Source organism: Stegostoma tigrinum, chromosome 5 (genome assembly GCF_030684315.1).
Source record: "Stegostoma tigrinum isolate sSteTig4 chromosome 5, sSteTig4.hap1, whole genome shotgun sequence".
Taxonomy (NCBI): Eukaryota; Metazoa; Chordata; class Chondrichthyes; order Orectolobiformes; family Stegostomatidae; genus Stegostoma; species Stegostoma tigrinum.
The window spans coordinates 102,551,689-102,569,893 of NC_081358.1; the positions used below are offsets into that span (position 1 = coordinate 102,551,689).

Genomic DNA, 18,205 nt, shown 5'->3' on the forward strand with positions numbered 1-18,205 from the left:
CTTTAACATAATTTCTTAAGACCTCCTTCAGAAACATCCCAAAGCATACCACAAACATTAGATTACTTCAAATACAGATTAGATTACTGCGTAGACACACATGGACAGATAATCTGTGCGCAGCAAATCCCACCAACAGATGGCTGAAAGACTAATTAATTTGTGGCCAGTCAATCATTTTCCATAAAATAACAACTGATAGGAAAGAGGCTACCTCGCGTTGACTTTATGTAGGGCTTGCACAGTTTAATGAAGACAGTAACTCTTCCCTTTTCTCAAGCAGGGTGTGAATTTGGGTGCAGAAAGCAATAGGAGAAGGGCTGTGAATATTATTCCTAAAGTTTATACCTTGGTACAAATTGTTTACATTTTTAGTTTTGACTGATAAGGTAAAGACTTTTACCAAGGTTTACAGAATAACTGCAATTTACACCAATAGACTTGTTTATTACAGCTCACTGAAAGGTCCACGTGAGATACAAATTCCAATTGCAGCAATTGATAAACAGATTCTACAATTTTAAAAAAAGTTATTGTACCAGGAGTTTGAAGTATAAAGTCATGTCTTCTGGGATTTGGCCAAGCTGATAGGAACAAAATAAGATAAAAAATAACTGTAAAATTCAACCAGTTTGAAGCATCTGCAGAGAGAACTGAGTTCATGTTTCAGGTCAATGACATATTATCAGAACTGAAAACTTTTATCATAACTTTAATATAACAAGCAAATCAGGACTGCATTCTGTAGGAGATGTCCTGGTGGAACAAAGGGCAACTAAAAGAAAAGTAGCTTTAACAAAGTAAAAGTTCAGTGGAACGAAAAATTGGTGGATATTTTGCAAGCAGCCAATTTACAGCCATTCATCATCTGTCTCCATCAAAATTACATTTCACCCCCAATATCTTAAGGAAGAGGGGAAGCTGTCCATTCATGAGTGGAGGTGTACAGAGAAAAACTTGCATTTGTTTATTGCCTTTAACTTCCCCAGGATGTCATCAATTTGTGGTCAATTGATTGTCTTTGAATCACAGTCACTGTGATTATGTGAGCACATTTGCAGGCAAATTTGTGCGCGTCAAGATCTCACAAATAGCAAGATTAGATGAATTTCCATTTCATTTGTATTAGTCGTTTTCAGTCATGAGCAGAATTTGCCTGTTCTGTGCATCAGCGCCTGGAATGAGATCCATTTGAATAGACAGATTGAGATCAGTTTCTCATCGAGGTAATGTGGGGAAGGTCATTACTTTCTGCAGACTTGCAAGTTCTGAGAATCTGAAAACTGGTGCACCCTGCATATGGTGCTGAAACTCTAGCTCGTTCATAGACCTTTCATCAGCCAAACACATTTGAAAGTGACCATATCTTGATAAACAAGGAGCTTAAAAGTTATTTGGGGCAGGCAAAAACATGGAAAAACAGGATTAACAGGACAAAGTGGCATACATACGTTCCAAATTTGCATGTTCAGACCCATGTTTAAATATTCCAGCTTGTTTAATATGGATTGACAGATATACAGTAGATTGACAGGCAGGGAATGAGAGGCTTAAGGGATAGAAAAGATGGAGCAGAGCAGAGAGAGGACAATGATGGGAGGAAAGGGATGTGGGCATCTATAGACAGAAGATTACTTCAAAGACAATTATTAAACAAACTTTGCAACGCCTAAATGAATGTCACAGAAGTAGCTCAATTTAAAAATTTTCATATGTTGTCACAGTAATCTCATACACATATGCTGAAAAGAGCTCAAAGTACACAATAGGAGGCCATGCATTAAAGAATATATGAACATTAACACAGTGCAGTAGCAGAGTAGCACTATTACCTGATTAAGTATCCAGAAGGCTACACTAAATCCCACTTAATCCTGTTCAGATCTCTCCATGGCTGCTAGGGAATTAATGTTCAGTTAAATCTGGAATAAAATAAAAGCAAGGTCCAGTACTGCAGAAGCTGAAAGTCTAAAATCAAAATAAAGTGCTGGAGAAACTAAACCAGTCTGACAGCATCTGCAGAGAGAAACAGAGTTAATGGGCTGAGTCTTACGCTTTAATGACTGAGTGCTAGTTGTGTCAAGTTTCACAGAGGGTTTCTCTCTGTGAGGCTTAGTGAGGACTCTCACTACAACTTACAAAACCTGTCTCATTAATTTATCCCACCTCTGAGATGCACTTCTCCCTTGATTATAGCTCCATTATTTACTTGACATACCCAGAGAAATTTGCCACTACAGGGACATCCCAGAATTGACTGACATCCCTGGTACCCCCGGAGGCATCTTTTAAAATTCATTGTTCACCCATACAAGTGCTGTCAGTCAGCAGCTGCCATGCACAGTTCCTGATATTTGCCCACATATTGTTGATTCACTTGCTTGGGACATCTCCTAACCTGCACTAAAAATGACAGGGATGGCATAAAATGGGAAATTCCACCTACCTTGTTGATAGCGACCAATAGTTCTTGTTGGGGAGAGCGGGCACAGCTCGGATGTAAGCTTCTCTCAGGACCAGCAATTAAAGCTATGACCAGCAGACTGAACCAGCACAGTGTCTTCTTATAACAGAGACAACAAGGTGTAGAGCTGGATGAACACAGTAGGCCAAGCAGTATCAGAGGAGCAGGAAGGCTGACATTTCGGGCCTAGACCCTTCTTCAGAAAGGTTCTGGGCCCAAAACATCAGCTTTCCTGCTCCTCTGATGCTGGTTGGCCTGCTGTGTTCATCCAGCTCTACACGTTGTTATCTCAGATTCTCCAGCATCTGCAGTTGCTACTATCTCTCTTATATAAGGCTGGTCTTCCGCCAGATCACTGCAGGCTCAGCCATCTGGAGGAATGACAGGGAAATAGGAAGGAAATGTATGATCTTCTCCACTCCACCAAAGTGCCACCATCTTCTTTCTAGTACCTCACACTCACTCTATTTCTGCTGTTGTACCCACCTCCCACCAAAGAAATAAGGTCTATCACTCTCACCATTGCCCACAACATTGTTCCCTCACTCACTGTCATCTACTCCAAGTCCCAACAACCTGTATGCCCTCTACACTGCCTGCTCACTTCTTTAGGACAAACTTCCAACATTCACCAAAAATAGCAATAGTGTCACACACCTTCATCTCACCTAATACCTGTTGCTGTCTCATTGCGGAAGGAAAACAGTCCACAATAAGATGAAAGAATCAACATGGGTGGTGTGCTACCAATGTCCTGGCTCTGACTGCCCCGAGCAACTGACTGACCATTTCCAAGTTCTTGGACTGGCATCAGAGATTGTCCTTGACTTACACTGAGCAAAGGTTATCCCCTTTGACTAGGCTGAGAACTGCTGACAACCATAACAAGCTTCCTGGCTTTGTGTCTGCGCCAAGCAGCACAGAAATACCATGCAACTGGTATCTCTGGCTGAGGAGAAAAAATTGCAAAAAGACAAAGTGTGGATGCCGTGAGCAGCCAGAAGGCTCTGAGTGAGTTAGTGTTGGAAGTGGTCTTGTAAGTGAATTAGATATGTGCCACACGGGCTGTCCGAGGCTGGTACACGGTGAATGCCAAGCATTCACAAGGTCAAAAATCACAAGGCATCAGCCTGTAGTCCAAATGTTTATTTGAAGACACAAGCTTTCAGAGTCTCGCTCCTTCTTCAGGTTCAGTGAGGATAAATGGTAGGTGTGTGTGTGGCAGCTGTGCATTGAGATCCTTTGAGGCAAGCAGCGAGCTAAAGTCAATGAGTTTTCTGACGTCCACATCAAGAATTTTCAACATCTGGCTTGTTCGGCATGCTTGCTAAGATTGGAAGCAGAATATTAATGAGGCAAGTTATGATGTTAACAAGGCATTTAACGAATTATAATCTCCTGTAATTGGTAAATCGTTCTTGCCTAGCAAGAAATCCACATCGGCAGTTGCACAAAAGATGTAGTGTGATGCTTTTGACATCAAGTAGACTTTGGCAGGCTTCTTAGACAACACTGCAATAATTTTCACGACTAACTCCTGCCATCTCATTCTAAAAATGGCAATATGATTACAGGACGGATAATTGCAAGGCAACAAGGCAAAAAGCATCAGGCAAAAGAGAGTGTGGAAAAAGACAGAGATTTAGGGGATGAGCCAAACAAAACACAGGGAAAATACTCAGCGGCTCTGGCAGTATTTCATGGAAAGCAAAGCACAATTAACGTATCAGGTTGATGATGTTGTGCCGAGGCCTGCTCATGTTCTGAACAAGACTAAGCCCTTAACGCAAGTCTAAAACAGACAATCTGATCATTATCACAGTGCTGCTGGCGGCACTTCGCTGTTCATTAAATGGCTGCTGTATTTCCCACATTTCAACTGTGACTTTAAAACATCTTTATTGGTTATAAAGTGCATTCAGACATTTGGAGGCCAAGATCTTAGTTTGTTTTATTTTATGGACTTAGTGCAAAGCGGCCAGCATTCAGTTTAATTTTATACAAATGGCAAACATGCAGAATGCGAAGATAAATTTAAAAACAGGACATCGAGTTCTTTCCCCAGATTCAAAAACATTAACTAACAATTAACTATCCTGATAACAAGCTCCATTAATAACCAAGGAATGAGCTGTTAAGCTTAGCAGCTAAGCTAAGTCATGGGGCTGAATTTTGCAGTGAGGCTCCAGGTCTCATTGCTGGGAATGGAAATGGAAGCTACTGTTGATTTGGCAGGGACTGACCAACCATACTCGATCATCTGGTAGTCAATGAATTAACCATTGAGAAATGCATCAGCCAACCACCAAGGAAGTAGAATGTTGCATTAACCACAGAATTGGTATCTGATCATATTGTCAAGGTGCTGTTGAATAATAGGAAACCTTAAGAAAGGAGAAAGGTGGTGGTGAGGATAGCAGCAGGAAGACCTTAACTGGTTGTTTCACGGTTTAGCATTGCCTCTCTGCAGGGTCTCCTTCCAGACTGGGAAAGCTGAAACATTTAAATATGTATTGTATACCTCTCATTCCTTTCAGGCTTGCATATGGTAACCCAAAAGGGTGAATTTTTTTTTGAAGAGAGTGTTCTCACTCAATTAATGGCATAGTGGTCAGGAAGCCACGCATCTTGTCAGAGGCATGACTGTAGGTCAGTGATGGCATTCATCTCTGATTGTTGACCCCCAACAAGGGCTCTTGGGAGTGGCCACAGACAGAAAATATGCATGCGTCCAATCATGGAGTGCAGGTCCCATAGGTATAGATGTTGCGCTTGTCTTTATTCATCCTTCAGGTTGCATAAGACATGCAATAATATTGAGGAATGGGTTAATCAGTTCAATTGCTTGCTCTCTTGTCCACCAGGAAAAACAAGGCCTTAGAACTGGCACTTCAGTATGGCAGCCATTCCATCATTGATGGCAAGACGGGATTGCAAGTCTATATGAGAAAATGGCTAAACACAGAGGCATAGCCCAGCTTAGTTCTCATGCATCCACCACTAAACACATGAAACTCCACAGTAGGGCTAGTTGGAATAACACAGTATGATGTGTATAACCCTTTAATTACATACAGGGCACACCAAAAAGCAGAGGGCTGCAGGAGTGGGTCAGCTGACATGTCCAATGCTCTCAGAGGTCTCACCATCATGTAGTTTCCTACGCTTTCCACCAGCTCAGGTACTCTCATGTCAGTGGGTGACCATTCATGCTTGAATTAAGGACAATCTGAGGCTGTGACAGCCAAGGACACTAATTGTCAGAGGACTGTGGGAGACCAGGACAATGCTTGCTCAAGACTAATGATGTGGCTCTGAAGTTGTCAGCAATATGGCCCCCACTGCAGCTACACTGAGGTGGAGAACACATTGCGAGGATGCCTGAGAAATGTGCAGTCAGAATTGGATAATTTAGAAACATCACATAGAAGCAGGAATAAGCCATTCGGCACATCGAGCCTGCTTCTTCATTCAACATAGCCGTGGCTGATCCTTTAGCTCCACAGCATATTACAACTGTCTCCCCACTTTCCTTGACACCTTCCACTTCTAAAAACCTATTCAGTGATGTTACCCCAATAGCAAGGTAGGGAACTCACAGATTTACCACCCTGTGAGTGGAAATATTTCTCCTCATCTCACTTCAAATGGCCTAGAGTGCATACTGACGTCATGACACTTGGTTCTCGAAGCTCCCAGCTATTGGGAAATGTTGTCCCTGCATCCAGTCTTTCAAGAGATTTATACATTTCAACAAGACCCTCTCTCATTCTTCTAAACCCCAGTGAATATAAGACCAGTCAACCCAATCTTTCCTTATCCAACAAACCTGCCAATCCAGGAACATCTCTGCACTTCCTCTATTACAAGTGTAACTTTTTTTAGGTAAGGAAAGCCAAAGCTACACGCAATATTCCAGCTGTGGTCTATTAGGGGCATATACAGCTGCAGTAAGATCTTCTTGATCCTTTATTTAAACAAGCTTGCAATGAAGGCCAACTTACCATTTGAATTCTTAATTACTTGCTCACCTCCATGCTTTCTTTCAGTAACTGATGCACAACAATGCACAGGTTCCTTTGCATGTCAATATTTCTAAATCTATCACATTTAAATAGTACTCTGTCATTTTGTTTCTCATATTGAAATGGACAACTTTGCATTTATCTGCATTATAAATCATTTACCATGTATTTGTCAACCAACCCAACTTGTTCAAGTTATCCTAAATCCTCCTCACACTTGCATCCAGTTATGTGTTGTCAGCAACCTTGAAAATATCACGCTTAATTCCCTCATCCAAATTGTTGAGTCATGTTGTGAATAACTGGGACCCAAGCACTGATCCCTGCGGCACCCCACTTGTTACCTCATTCCATTCAGCAAACAATTCATTTATCCCTTTTCTCTACTTCCTATGTGCTACCAAATTCCAAATCCAGGCTACTATATTGTCACCAATCTCATATGCTTTCCTTTTGCTCCATTACCTTTCATGTGGGTTTTTGATGAAAGTTTTCCGAAAATCTAAACATACCACATTCATTGCTTTTTCATCATTTATGGTGCAAATTGTCTCCTTAAAATGCTCCAACAGTTTGTGAAAGATGATATCCTTTCCAAAACTTCATTGTGACTTTGTGTATTACTATTGGTATTTTGTAAATTAGATCCCCACATTTTCTCGAACAATAGTGTCAGGCTAACCAATCAATAATTCCCATTTTTCTCCCTCTCCCATCTTTTAAACAATGTGATTACATTTGTCACCCTGCAATCTTTTTTTTAATTCACAAGTGGTTTGTAGGCGTCCCTGGTTGGCTATTGTTCATTGCTATTGGCACTTCTCCAGAATCTGCAGGATTTTGGAAGTTGACAAGTATTGTATCCATGATTTCCGAGGCCACCTCCTTTGTTACGCTGGTGTGTGGATTATCAGGTCCTGGGGGTTTATTAGCTTTCATTCCCAATAATTTCTCCAGCATCTTTTTTATTTATTCATTTCCTTCAATTCTTCCTTCTAAAGACTTTGCCTCACCAACATTTCTGGGAAATACTCACTCAGAGATAGTAGGAACTGCCGATGCTAGAGTCTGAGATAACGCAGCGTGGAGCTGGATGAACACAGCAGACCAGGCAGCATCAGAGGAGCAGGAAGGCTGACATTTTGGGTCTGAAGAAGGGTCCAGCTTTTCCCAGTATTGCTGGGAAGTGATTTGTGTCTTTTGTGGCAACAGAACTAAAGTAGTTGTTGATTGCTGTACCATTTCCCAGTTCTAGACTGCAAGGGACCTACATTTGTCTTCGCCACACTTTTATTTTACATAATTACAAAATTGCTTATGGTTCACATTTATGCACCTTGTAAGTTTACATATACTCTATATCTCCCCTCTTAACCAACCCCTTAGTCCTCCTTTGCTGAATTCTAAACTGCTCCCAAGCTTCAGGTTTGCTACTTTTTCCAGCAACTTTAAATGACTCTTCTACTGCTATCCTTAACATTTTCTTGCGTCAGCCATATTTGGGCCACTGTTAAGTTCTTTTCACCCAAAAGGAAATATAACTGCTGTAATGCATACATGCATTCCTTAAGTATTGACTATTGCCTACCCACACCATGCTCAGTCTATCACAGTCAACTCATCTCTCATGCATTGATGGAGTCCATCCATGTTGCCATGTCTTTAATGGATGCACACTTGGCACTTCCATTAAGCGATTAATGACTCTTATGTACAGCAAGACTACGATACTCAATGGATGGCAAAAAATGTACACAGACCTCCATGTAGTGCCTTGCTCAGGAGATCAACAAAAAAAGGCTTGTTCTCATTTATTTATTGCCACATGTAATTTGTTACAAAATATCGTGTAAAGTATTGTGTAGTGTCGCCACTCTCTAGTGCCATCTTATAACACAGAAAAAATAACCAAAAAACGGAATATCAAAGTAGAAAGATAAGGAAATAAATTTTAAAAATGCTCAGTTTCACAGTTCTTCTTGCTAAGTGATCCGCCATGGGCCACGGGCCTGGTGACCAGGCATGCGTCCTCTTTGCCAAGTCGCTGCTGCCAGAATGTAACTTGCCACTCTTTGGCATCATCTCGCCTCCACTGATGCCTCCACCACTATGAATCCTCACTGGATCTTACCAATACAGACACCACTCCGCCACTATGAGTCTGCTTCAAGCCCGCTTTGCCAATGCAGCCTCTGCTGACATGGCTGGGTCTCATATGGTCCAAATCCACGTCCAGGGACCTGTGTTAGGTGTAAATGCTGCCAGGAACCCATACTCACCTCTGTAGCAATTCGGTACAGGGCTGACTCGAATCCACGTTGGGTGCGCTTGCCACCGCTGAAGCTGCACGGCCACTGAGCTATTCAACACGGGTTAAGTAAAATAAAAGTGAAAAAAAATTAAGAAAGAAGATTCTAAAAAGGAAAGGAACATAAACAGAAGCTGACTGAGTGGACAAACCCTGTGCTCAGAAGCCCTATTCCAGCATTTGCAAGATGGAAAAGGTCCTTGGAGCCTTTTTCTGGGACGTGAGCTCCTCAGTTGAGCAGAAAGACAAAGAGTCTCTTGCAACAGAGGAGAAGCAACAGTCATCTCTTTTATTATATGCTTAACGTCAATATGTGTTTGTGTTCAAGGCAGACTGGTTGAGGAGAAGGCAAGGCAGAGGACTGTTTTCAGGCTTGAGACTTCAAAGTACACTATTTATTATACATTAATATTAAATACTGCTTTTTTGGTAATCATTTACTTGCCTCTGGTTCTGACTTTTACTCACATTAGTTAATGTCAAATCTACCTTCAACATATGCTTATGTCTGTATGTTTTCGCAATTTTTCTATTTTAGCCTGGTCCGGTGTCAGGAACTTTAACTGCACTGACATTGGGCTATTTACATTCAGTGATGTGCAGCTGTGAAACATCACAGCACATTTGCTCCAGGATGCTGAAGCCCTTGCACAAAGTGTCTCCCTAACCTTTATTCCCCTCATTATAAACACTGATTATGAGTCATACACCTCCTCAAATCCATGCTCTAGATTACTTCTCTTTACCACACTTGCAGTTCAGATTTTTGTTACTTCTCCTACCCTACCCCAAATTCTTGACTTGATTAATCTGTTTCGATAGGTAGGCCAAGATAGTTTACAACCAGGTATAGAAACACTTCAATACATGATGGACAGAAGGCTGTACAGCTTTGTTTTTGATGATGTGGTATTTCAGAACCATACCTATGCTCAGAATTTCACATTAACATTGTAACATATGGTATTTTGTTCATTATAGATATCTGTCTCCTCTGTCAGATGGGTTATCATGCTTTTAGTAATCAAGATGCAAAGTAAAATGTTCTGCATGCAAGTTATAGAGTCATAGAGTCACATAGCACAGAAACAGGTGCTTCGGCCCACATCTCCACACTGACCAGGTTACCTAAGCTGAACTAGTCCCATTTGCCTGCATTTGGCTCATATCCCACTAAACCTTTCCTCTCCATGTACTTGTCCAAATGCCTTTTAAATAATATAATTGTATCCACCTTTACCACTTCCTCTGCAGGTTGTTCCATATAAACACACCCTCATGTCCCTTTTAATTCTTTCCCCTTTCACCTTAAACCTCTGCCCTCTAGTTTTGGACTCCCCTACCCTGGAAAATGCATTGAAAAACCTCAGAATGCTGTAAATCAGAAACAAAAACAGAAGTTGCTCGAAGCTCAGCAGGTCTGGCAGCATCAGTGAAGCAAAAAAATCAGAGTTAATGTTTTGAGTCTGGTGACCCTTCCTCAGACCCTTCCGTTTACTAACCATTTTAACTGCCCCTCCCACTCCCTGGGTGACATGTCCATCGTGAGCCTCCTCCAGTGCCACAACGACGCCACCCGGAAACTGTAGGAGCAGCACCTCATATTCTGCTTCAGGAGCCTACAGCCTGATGGCCTAAACATAGAATTTACCTGTTCCAAAATTTCCCCACAAATCCCCCCACCCTCACCCCAGCCTCATCGCATGCGCAACTCTTTCTCATCCCTGCTCTCTTTACCTGACACTACCTGCCCATCTCCTTCCTCATCTATCCGCTCCACCCTTCCTACTGACCAATCCCCACTGCCCCTAACCACATCCATCTATCGCCACCTCACCTACCATTTCCACCCCCTTCCTTCTATTTATCTCCCTGCTCCGTTCCTCCTCCCCAGTCCCGATGAAGAGTCTAGGCCCAAAACTCTCCTACTCCTCCGATGCTGCCTGACCGACTGTGTTCCTCCAGCTCCTTACTGTATCGACTACATCTTCCATGTGCCTGGTAAAAAATTTCTAAACAAACTCCCTACTCTAAGTTCCTAAGTCTGAGGGCATAGGAATTATTCCTGGATATCATCAAAGCTTCTCTGAAAATTTGCGATATCTGCCCCAACTCAGGGAAGTGTCTCACCCAGGGAAGCCCAATCAGCATTCCAAAGGTGTGACCTAGCTGGAGCACCTTCTGGGAGGCCAAATGGGAAGAATAGAAGGAGTTTCGGAAACCTGAGCATCTCAGTCACCTCACCAAACAACATCTGCTCCACTTGTAGCAATGTGCAGTTCTAACAACAGGTTGTTTAGCTACGACACAACCAGAGTGAAAGAAAGCCCTGCTTGACTCTGAGGACTTCCTAGCAAACAAATGGGTATTTTCCATTGTTATTGCCCTGGGGAAAGTGAAGGTAAGCTGTCTGCTTGAACTGCTGCAGTCTTTGTGGTATAGAGATGCCACAAGTGCTGTTATCCCCATGTATGTGCTGTACTTATCCTTCTAGGATGGTAGAGGTCAAGATTTTAAAAGTTGCAGTTGAAGGAACTACAGTGAGTTGTTGCAGTACATCATGACTGTCACTGTGCAGTGGTGGTAGAGACAGTGAATGTTGAAGGTAGTTCATTGAGTGCTAATTGAGCGAGCTGCTTTGTCTGGGATGGTATCAAGCTTTTTAAGTATTGTTGGAGCTACGCTCATTTAGGCAGGAATGCCATCACATCCTGACTTATGCCTTGTAGATGTTGGACAGGCTTAAGGGAATCAGGAGGTAAGTCACCTGTATTCTTAGCTTCTGACCTGTCCTTGTAGTCACAGATGATTAGCCTAATGCCCATCGATGATGCATCATTAATGGTTGATATGGCTGCTGTCATACATCTGCTGAACCAACCACAGCTGCTTATGGTTGGGGTAGAGTGTTGTCACTCATCCTCCTTTCTAGGGTGACTCTAAAGCCTTGTTTGGTTAGCAGTTGTACAGAATAAACCATAACCTTGTCTTAACAAGAAGATGTACTTATATCAACAAGGTATAGTCATTGATAGCAATAAGTCCAAGTTACATCGAATAGTTAGACATAATTATGAAGACTATCAGGAAATGGGAATGACATGTTAGATTCCATTGAAATCTCAAGCCCAAATCTGACATTAAATCTTTTTAGTCGTATTATTTCTGATACCATTTCCTTCCTAATATGATTGCTTGTGCTTAGCAGTTTAAAGCTGTTTTAAATTTGTAGCATCTCAAAGCTGGTGGTAATCCATTGGCCTTTAAGCTTTTAATTTTGCAGTATTTTAATGCAGTTTAATTCCCTTGTATTAAAATCTACTCAAGCTTTTAACTGTAGAATTTTTGCAATGCTTTTTTCCTAATAAAGCTATTAATTCCATATTTTAGATTTCTGTTAAATAGCAGTCTGCATCTCTGTACAGTTTTCTGTACATTTTTCCATCCCCACCCTTGTCTGCTTTCCGGAGAGACCACTCTCTCTGTGACTCCCTTGTTCGCTCCACACTGCCCTCCAACCCCACCACACCTGGAACCTTCCCCTGCAATCGCAGGAAATGCTACACTTGCCCCCACACCTCCTCCCTCACCCCCGTCCCAGGCCCCAAGATGACTTTCCATATTAAGCAGAGGTTCACCTGCACATCTGCCAATATGGTATACTGTATCCGCTGTACCCGGTGTGGCTTCGTCTACAAGGGGAAACCAAGCGGAGGCTTGGGGACCGCTTTGCAGAACACCTCCGCTCGGTTCGCAATAAACAACTGCACCTCCCAGTCGCGAACCATTTCCACTCCCCCTCCCATTCTTTAGATGACATGTCCATCATGGGCCTCCTACAGTGCCACATTGATGCCACCCGAAGGTTGCAGGAACAGCAACTCATATTCCGCTTGGGAACTCTGCAGCCCAATGGTATCAATGTGGACTTCACCAGCTTCAAAATCTCCCCTTCCCCCACCGCATCCCAAAACCAGCCTAGTTCGTCCCATCCCCCCACTGCACCACACAACCAGCCCAGCTCTTCCCCTCCACCCACTGCATCCCAAAACCAGTCCAGCCTCTCTCTGCCTCCCTAACCGGTTCTTACTTTCACCCATCCCTTCCTCCCACCCCAAGCCGCACCTCCATCTCCTAACTACTAACCTCATCCCACCTCCTTGACCTGTCCGTCTTCCCTGGACTGACCTATCCCCTCCCTACCTCCCCACCTATACTCTCCTCTCCACCTATCTTCTTGACTCTCCATCTTCGGTCCGCCTCCCTCTCTCTCCCTATTTATTCCAGAAACCTCACCCCATCCTCCTCTCTGATGAAGGGTCTAGGCCCGAAACGTCAGCTTTTGTGCTCCTGAGATGCTGCTGGGCCTGCTTTGTTCATCCAGCCTGACATTTTATTATCTTGCATCTCTGTACTGTTTGCTGGGTTTTTATGCCATTTTGTGATTTAAAAGTTGGTTTGTCATCTCCTACAAGTAGGAGGTTCGATACAGTTTCCTGCTTCCTAAAGAGAAAAATATTTTCCTGTCTATCACAGCCTAACACGCAATGCACATCCCCACCTGCAAACTTTCTGAATAAACCTCAATGGCTGTGTTCTTTATAAATATTCCTGCCAAAGCTGAAGCTTAAATTTCATATCTCCCAATATTGTCACAGTTTTATAGTGATTCAATTTTCTTCTGTTAGACTCTACCTTCTAAAACTTTGAAATTGCTCTTGTGTTTCTGAAATCTGCTCCGTGACATTTGAGATTCTATGCCTCAGTGTTCATGAATTTAATGGGCCTTGACTGAGGCTGCTAAAGCTTGTCTTTTCAAATAAACCTGTTGGACTAGAACGTGGTATTGTGTGATTTCTGACATCATTGACCTCAGTCCAATGCCAGCACCTCCACACCTTTGCAAGTATCGGCATGCCTCATAATGTGCACTTACTACAGGAATGATACTCACTGTAAATGGTCAGTACTGTTTTCTTCACCTCTATCCTTTCCTTAAGTCATTAATTTAAAGCTATTTAACTTAATGCAGAAAGCTCCGAAATGGTTCCTTTACAGCCAAACATCTAATTGGGACTGCAACTAAAGATTGTTCTTCTCTAAGAACTGTATAACTAGTTTGACTAGTTTGTATTTAGTCACTAACTAGTCCACACTTTCCTGCACCTCTTGGCAACTCTGAAGAGAAGGTCTTAGCTTGGAATATTGGTTTTTCCCTGCTTGTCTTTCCATGGGTTCAGTTGACTGTTTGTCTGTTCAAGTTTTGCTGCTGTTAACTGACTATCCCAAGTACTCTTAAAGTGGTGATTTTCTTACAGCAGGAAACTCAACTTATCTTCAGAAAATTCCTTCTCCTGGGCCAACTGGATTTTTTTCACAACAACAACAACAAAAACCAAAAGAACCGTGGATGCTGTAAATCAGGAACAAAAACAGAAATTGCTGGAAAAGCTCAGCAGGTCCGGCAGCATCTGTGAAGTGAAAAAACAGAGCGAACATTTTGGGTCTGGTGAACGTTCCTCAGAACTGATTTTTTTTCACCATTGCTACATTTAAGGTATTCAAGCCATGATCCCACTCCTGATCACCATGTCATATGGTTGTGGAACCTGCTGAGTGTTGGAGTAGAGCGGTGCCACACCATGTCTCCCTTAAAACTGCGTCCTGTTTGGTTTGAAGTGTTAGAGAATGAACCGCTAATGAGTCTGAGCAAGAAGAGGGGCTTGTTTTAATCACAAGATGTCGTTTATTGCCCAAAATCAATGGGTTAAAGTTATTTTGGACCTTTGAAGATAAATAGTGAGACTTTCAGAAGCCAGGGATGACATGACAGAAGCCATTGAAAGCTCGAACTGGACTCTTCAGTTCTCCACACTGGACCATATGACACTGTCGGATGGAGCCCAATGCATTGCCCATGCTAGCCTTTTCCTAATGCAACAGTTCAGTTTGGTTCAGTGTCAGGTCAATGGTAACATGCAGAATGATGAAAGTAAGGGAGTCAGTAATGTGAATACCAAGGGGAGATAGTTAGATTCTTTTATCAGGGACTGTCATTAATTACCCGATAGTTGTGTGGCACATAAGCTACTTGCTAACAACCAGCTCATACCTGGAAATTGTGTAAGTCTGGCTGCATATAGACATGGAATACTTAGCTAACTGTAGAGTAGTGAATGTTGCTGAAGCATTGTGAGTAGCCACTTTTCTGACCTTATACTGTCAGGAAGGTAACAGATGAAGCAGCTGAAGATGGTTGGGCTTAAGGTCCTACCTGGGAAACTCCTCCATTAATGCCCTGGGACTGAGATGAATTATTCTCAACCATCACAACCATCTTCCTTTGTGTTAGGTGTGACTGCAAACAATCGAGAGGTTTCTTCCTGATTTAAAATTGAATAGTAATCTATTGTCACTTGTATTTTTATTTAAAATACAGTGAAAAGTGTTTAAGACTCCATTCTGCAATGCTTATTAATAACAGAAGTCATATAAAAAACAAAATCCATCTTCGTTCGATTCACAGCTCATGGGTTCCCATGCCATACTTAATCATGTGGCCTTGGTGTCAAAGGCAGTCACACTCACATCCCCTCTAGAGTCCAGCTCTTTTGCCCAGGCTTTGACTGAGGCTGCAATGAGGTTAGGAATTGAATGGCCCTGGTGGACTCCAAACTTGAGTGTCTGTCAGTCAGTTATTGCTGAGTAAATGCCACTTGTCAGTATTGTCACTTATGTCTTCCATCACTTTGCTTACAGTCAAGCGTGGGATGATGTGATGATAATTGGTATCTATAGATTTACTTTGCTTTTAGTGGACAGACAATATCTGGGCAATTTTCCGCACATTGCCAGGTAAATATCAATGTTGTGACTGAATTAGAACAGCCCGGCTAGTGATGCAACTAATTCTAGAGCAGAAGTCTTCTGTGGCTTTGTCAGAATGCTATCAGGGCCCACAGGGTTTATAGTAACTAGTGCTATCAGCTGTTTCTTGATATCAAGTGGAGTTAAGCAAATTGGCTGAATACTGGTGTCTGTGATGCTGGGAACTTCACGAAGATGCCCAGGTGGATCATCCATTTGGTGCTTTTAGCTGAAAGTTGTTGTAAATTCATCAGCCTTACCTTTTTCCACTGCTGGTGGGTGTGTCCAGAACCAGAGATCACAGTATGAGAATTCGGGTTAGACAATTTAGGACAGAGATGAGGAGACATTTTTTTACCCAAAGAGTGGTGAGCCTGTGGAATTCATTGCCACAGCAAGTAGTTGATGCCAAAACATTGAATGTAATCAAGAGGTTTCTGGATATAGCACTTGGGACAAATGGAATCAAAGGTTATGAGGAGAAAACAGGGTTAGGCTATTAAGTTGGACAAGCAGCCATGATCATGAAGAATGGTGAAGCAGGCTTGAAGGGCCAAATGGCCTCCTCCTGCTCCTATCTTCTATGTTTCTATGCGCTGGTCTCCCCAGCTCCCCCCCACCACACAATTGAAGACAGAGATTGCACAGAGCCTTGTCCTTCAGTTAGTTCTGTAATCATTCACCAGCATTTGGGGCTGATGTGTCCAGCCTACAGAATCTGGTTCTGTTCTGTGGAATTGCTAGTTCTTTGTATTGTATGCTGCTTCCACATTTTGGATTGTAGGTAGTCTTGTGTCGTGGTTTCACCAGGTTAATAACTCATTTTGTTAGGTATGTCTGCTTCTGCCCCTTACATTACCTACTGCTGTCTTCATTGAACAGGGCATTGATGGTCATAGTAGTGGGGGATATATCAGGTCATATATCAGATTGCGTTTGAGTACAATTTTGCTACTGTTGATAGCCAACAGTTTCTAATCCAGTCTGGAAACTTCAACAATCTATTGCATTTCATATGGTGTTCAGTCATTCCTTCTAATGGTGTTATGGACAGATGCATCTCGGGCAGGTGGCTTGCTGAGGATGACTTGAAATGTATTTTCCTCATTTTGCCTCAGCAACATCCAGAATACAGGCAGAGTTGTGAAAGGAATATAAACATTAATGTTTATAGAGATACTGATATGTTAAGTAAGCAGGCAAAAAAGTTGGCAAATTGAGTATAATGTGGGAAATAGTGAAATTATTCATTTTGAAATAGAGAACAAAAACTGCATTATTTAATCAGAGAAAATCTGCAGAAAGCTGTGACATGAAGGGATTTGGGGAGACTTGTGCACGAAATACAGAAAGCTAGCACACATGTACAGCAGGTAATCAGGAAGACAAATAGAAAGCTGGCCTTTCTTTTAAGGGGGTTAGAGAACAGGAGTAGGGAGGTCTTACTGCAGCTGTACAATGTGCTGCTCAGGCATCTGGAACACAGTGAGTAATTTTTGTTCCCTTATTTAAGAAAATATGTTATTTCATTGGAGTAAATTCAAAAAAATGTTCACAACGATGATCCCTGGATTGGAGGGATTGTCTTACGTCCAAAGGCGAGTGAGGTTGGAATTCTATTCACTAGAATTTAGAAGAAATTTATTGAAACATCAAGTAATCTTAAAGGGCTTGGCAGTGTAAATGCTGAAGATGTTTCCCTTCATGGGGGATTCTAAGACCTGAGGGCAAAGATTCAGAATAAAGGGGTGATGAGAGGAATTCCTTCTCTCAAACAGTTGTGAATCTTTGGAAATCTTTGCCACAGAGAGCTCTTGGGCCAGAGTCCTTGGGTATTTTTAAGGCTCAGACAGGTAGACTCTTGATCAGCCGGGGAACCAACGGTAATGGGGAACGGGCAGGAAAGTGGACGCCTGGAATGTTGGATCAGCCATGCCCCTATTAAATGGCAGAGTACGCTTGAGGGGCTGACTGGTCTACTCCTGTTCCTATTTCTTATGGTCTTGAGGCCTTCTAATGGAGAATCTTGTCTGTTGGGTGTTCAATACTGAGGGTATATCAGCTGAAATGACAAAAAGGAGATAGGTTGCTGGATAGATGGTAATTAACATAAGATTTCCTTGCCCATTTTTGAACTGACACCATGAAATTTCCTGGGATCTAGAGTCAATGTTTAGATCTTTGAGGGCAATCCCTTCCTAACAATATGCCACTATGCTACAGCATTTGGTGGGTCAATCTGAGATGGAGGTATCAAGGATGTATGATTAAGGTATGATCAGGTGAGTTGATTATGTCAGGCTGTTGCTTGACCAGACTGTGGGATACCGTTTCCAATTTTGGTACATGAGGGCGGTGCTGGATTTCCCATTGTCGGTTCCAGTGCCTGGGTCTATGCGAGGCTGTTCATCTGCCTTCATTACTGTCTTTAAACTTTGCAGTGGTATGAGTGGCCTGCTCAGCCATTTCAGTTTAGGACGTGGGAGGAAATATTTCCCTGAAGGATATTAGTGAACTGCGTGGGTTTGAGGACAATCAATT

At 42.4% G+C, this 18,205-nt stretch overlaps 1 long non-coding RNA gene across 1 annotated transcript in view; it reads right to left on the reverse strand.

The window, feature by feature from the left end:
- Positions 1-533: 533 nt before the first annotated feature.
- LOC132209593 (uncharacterized) overlaps positions 534-18,205 on the reverse strand; it is a 115,086-nt gene continuing 97,414 nt past the window's right edge. The window contains exons 3-4 of the long non-coding RNA XR_009445783.1: positions 1,833-1,922; positions 534-584 (exon numbers count right to left, since the gene is read on the reverse strand). This is a non-coding gene — a long non-coding RNA (uncharacterized LOC132209593). The remainder of the gene's footprint in view (positions 585-1,832; positions 1,923-18,205) is intronic.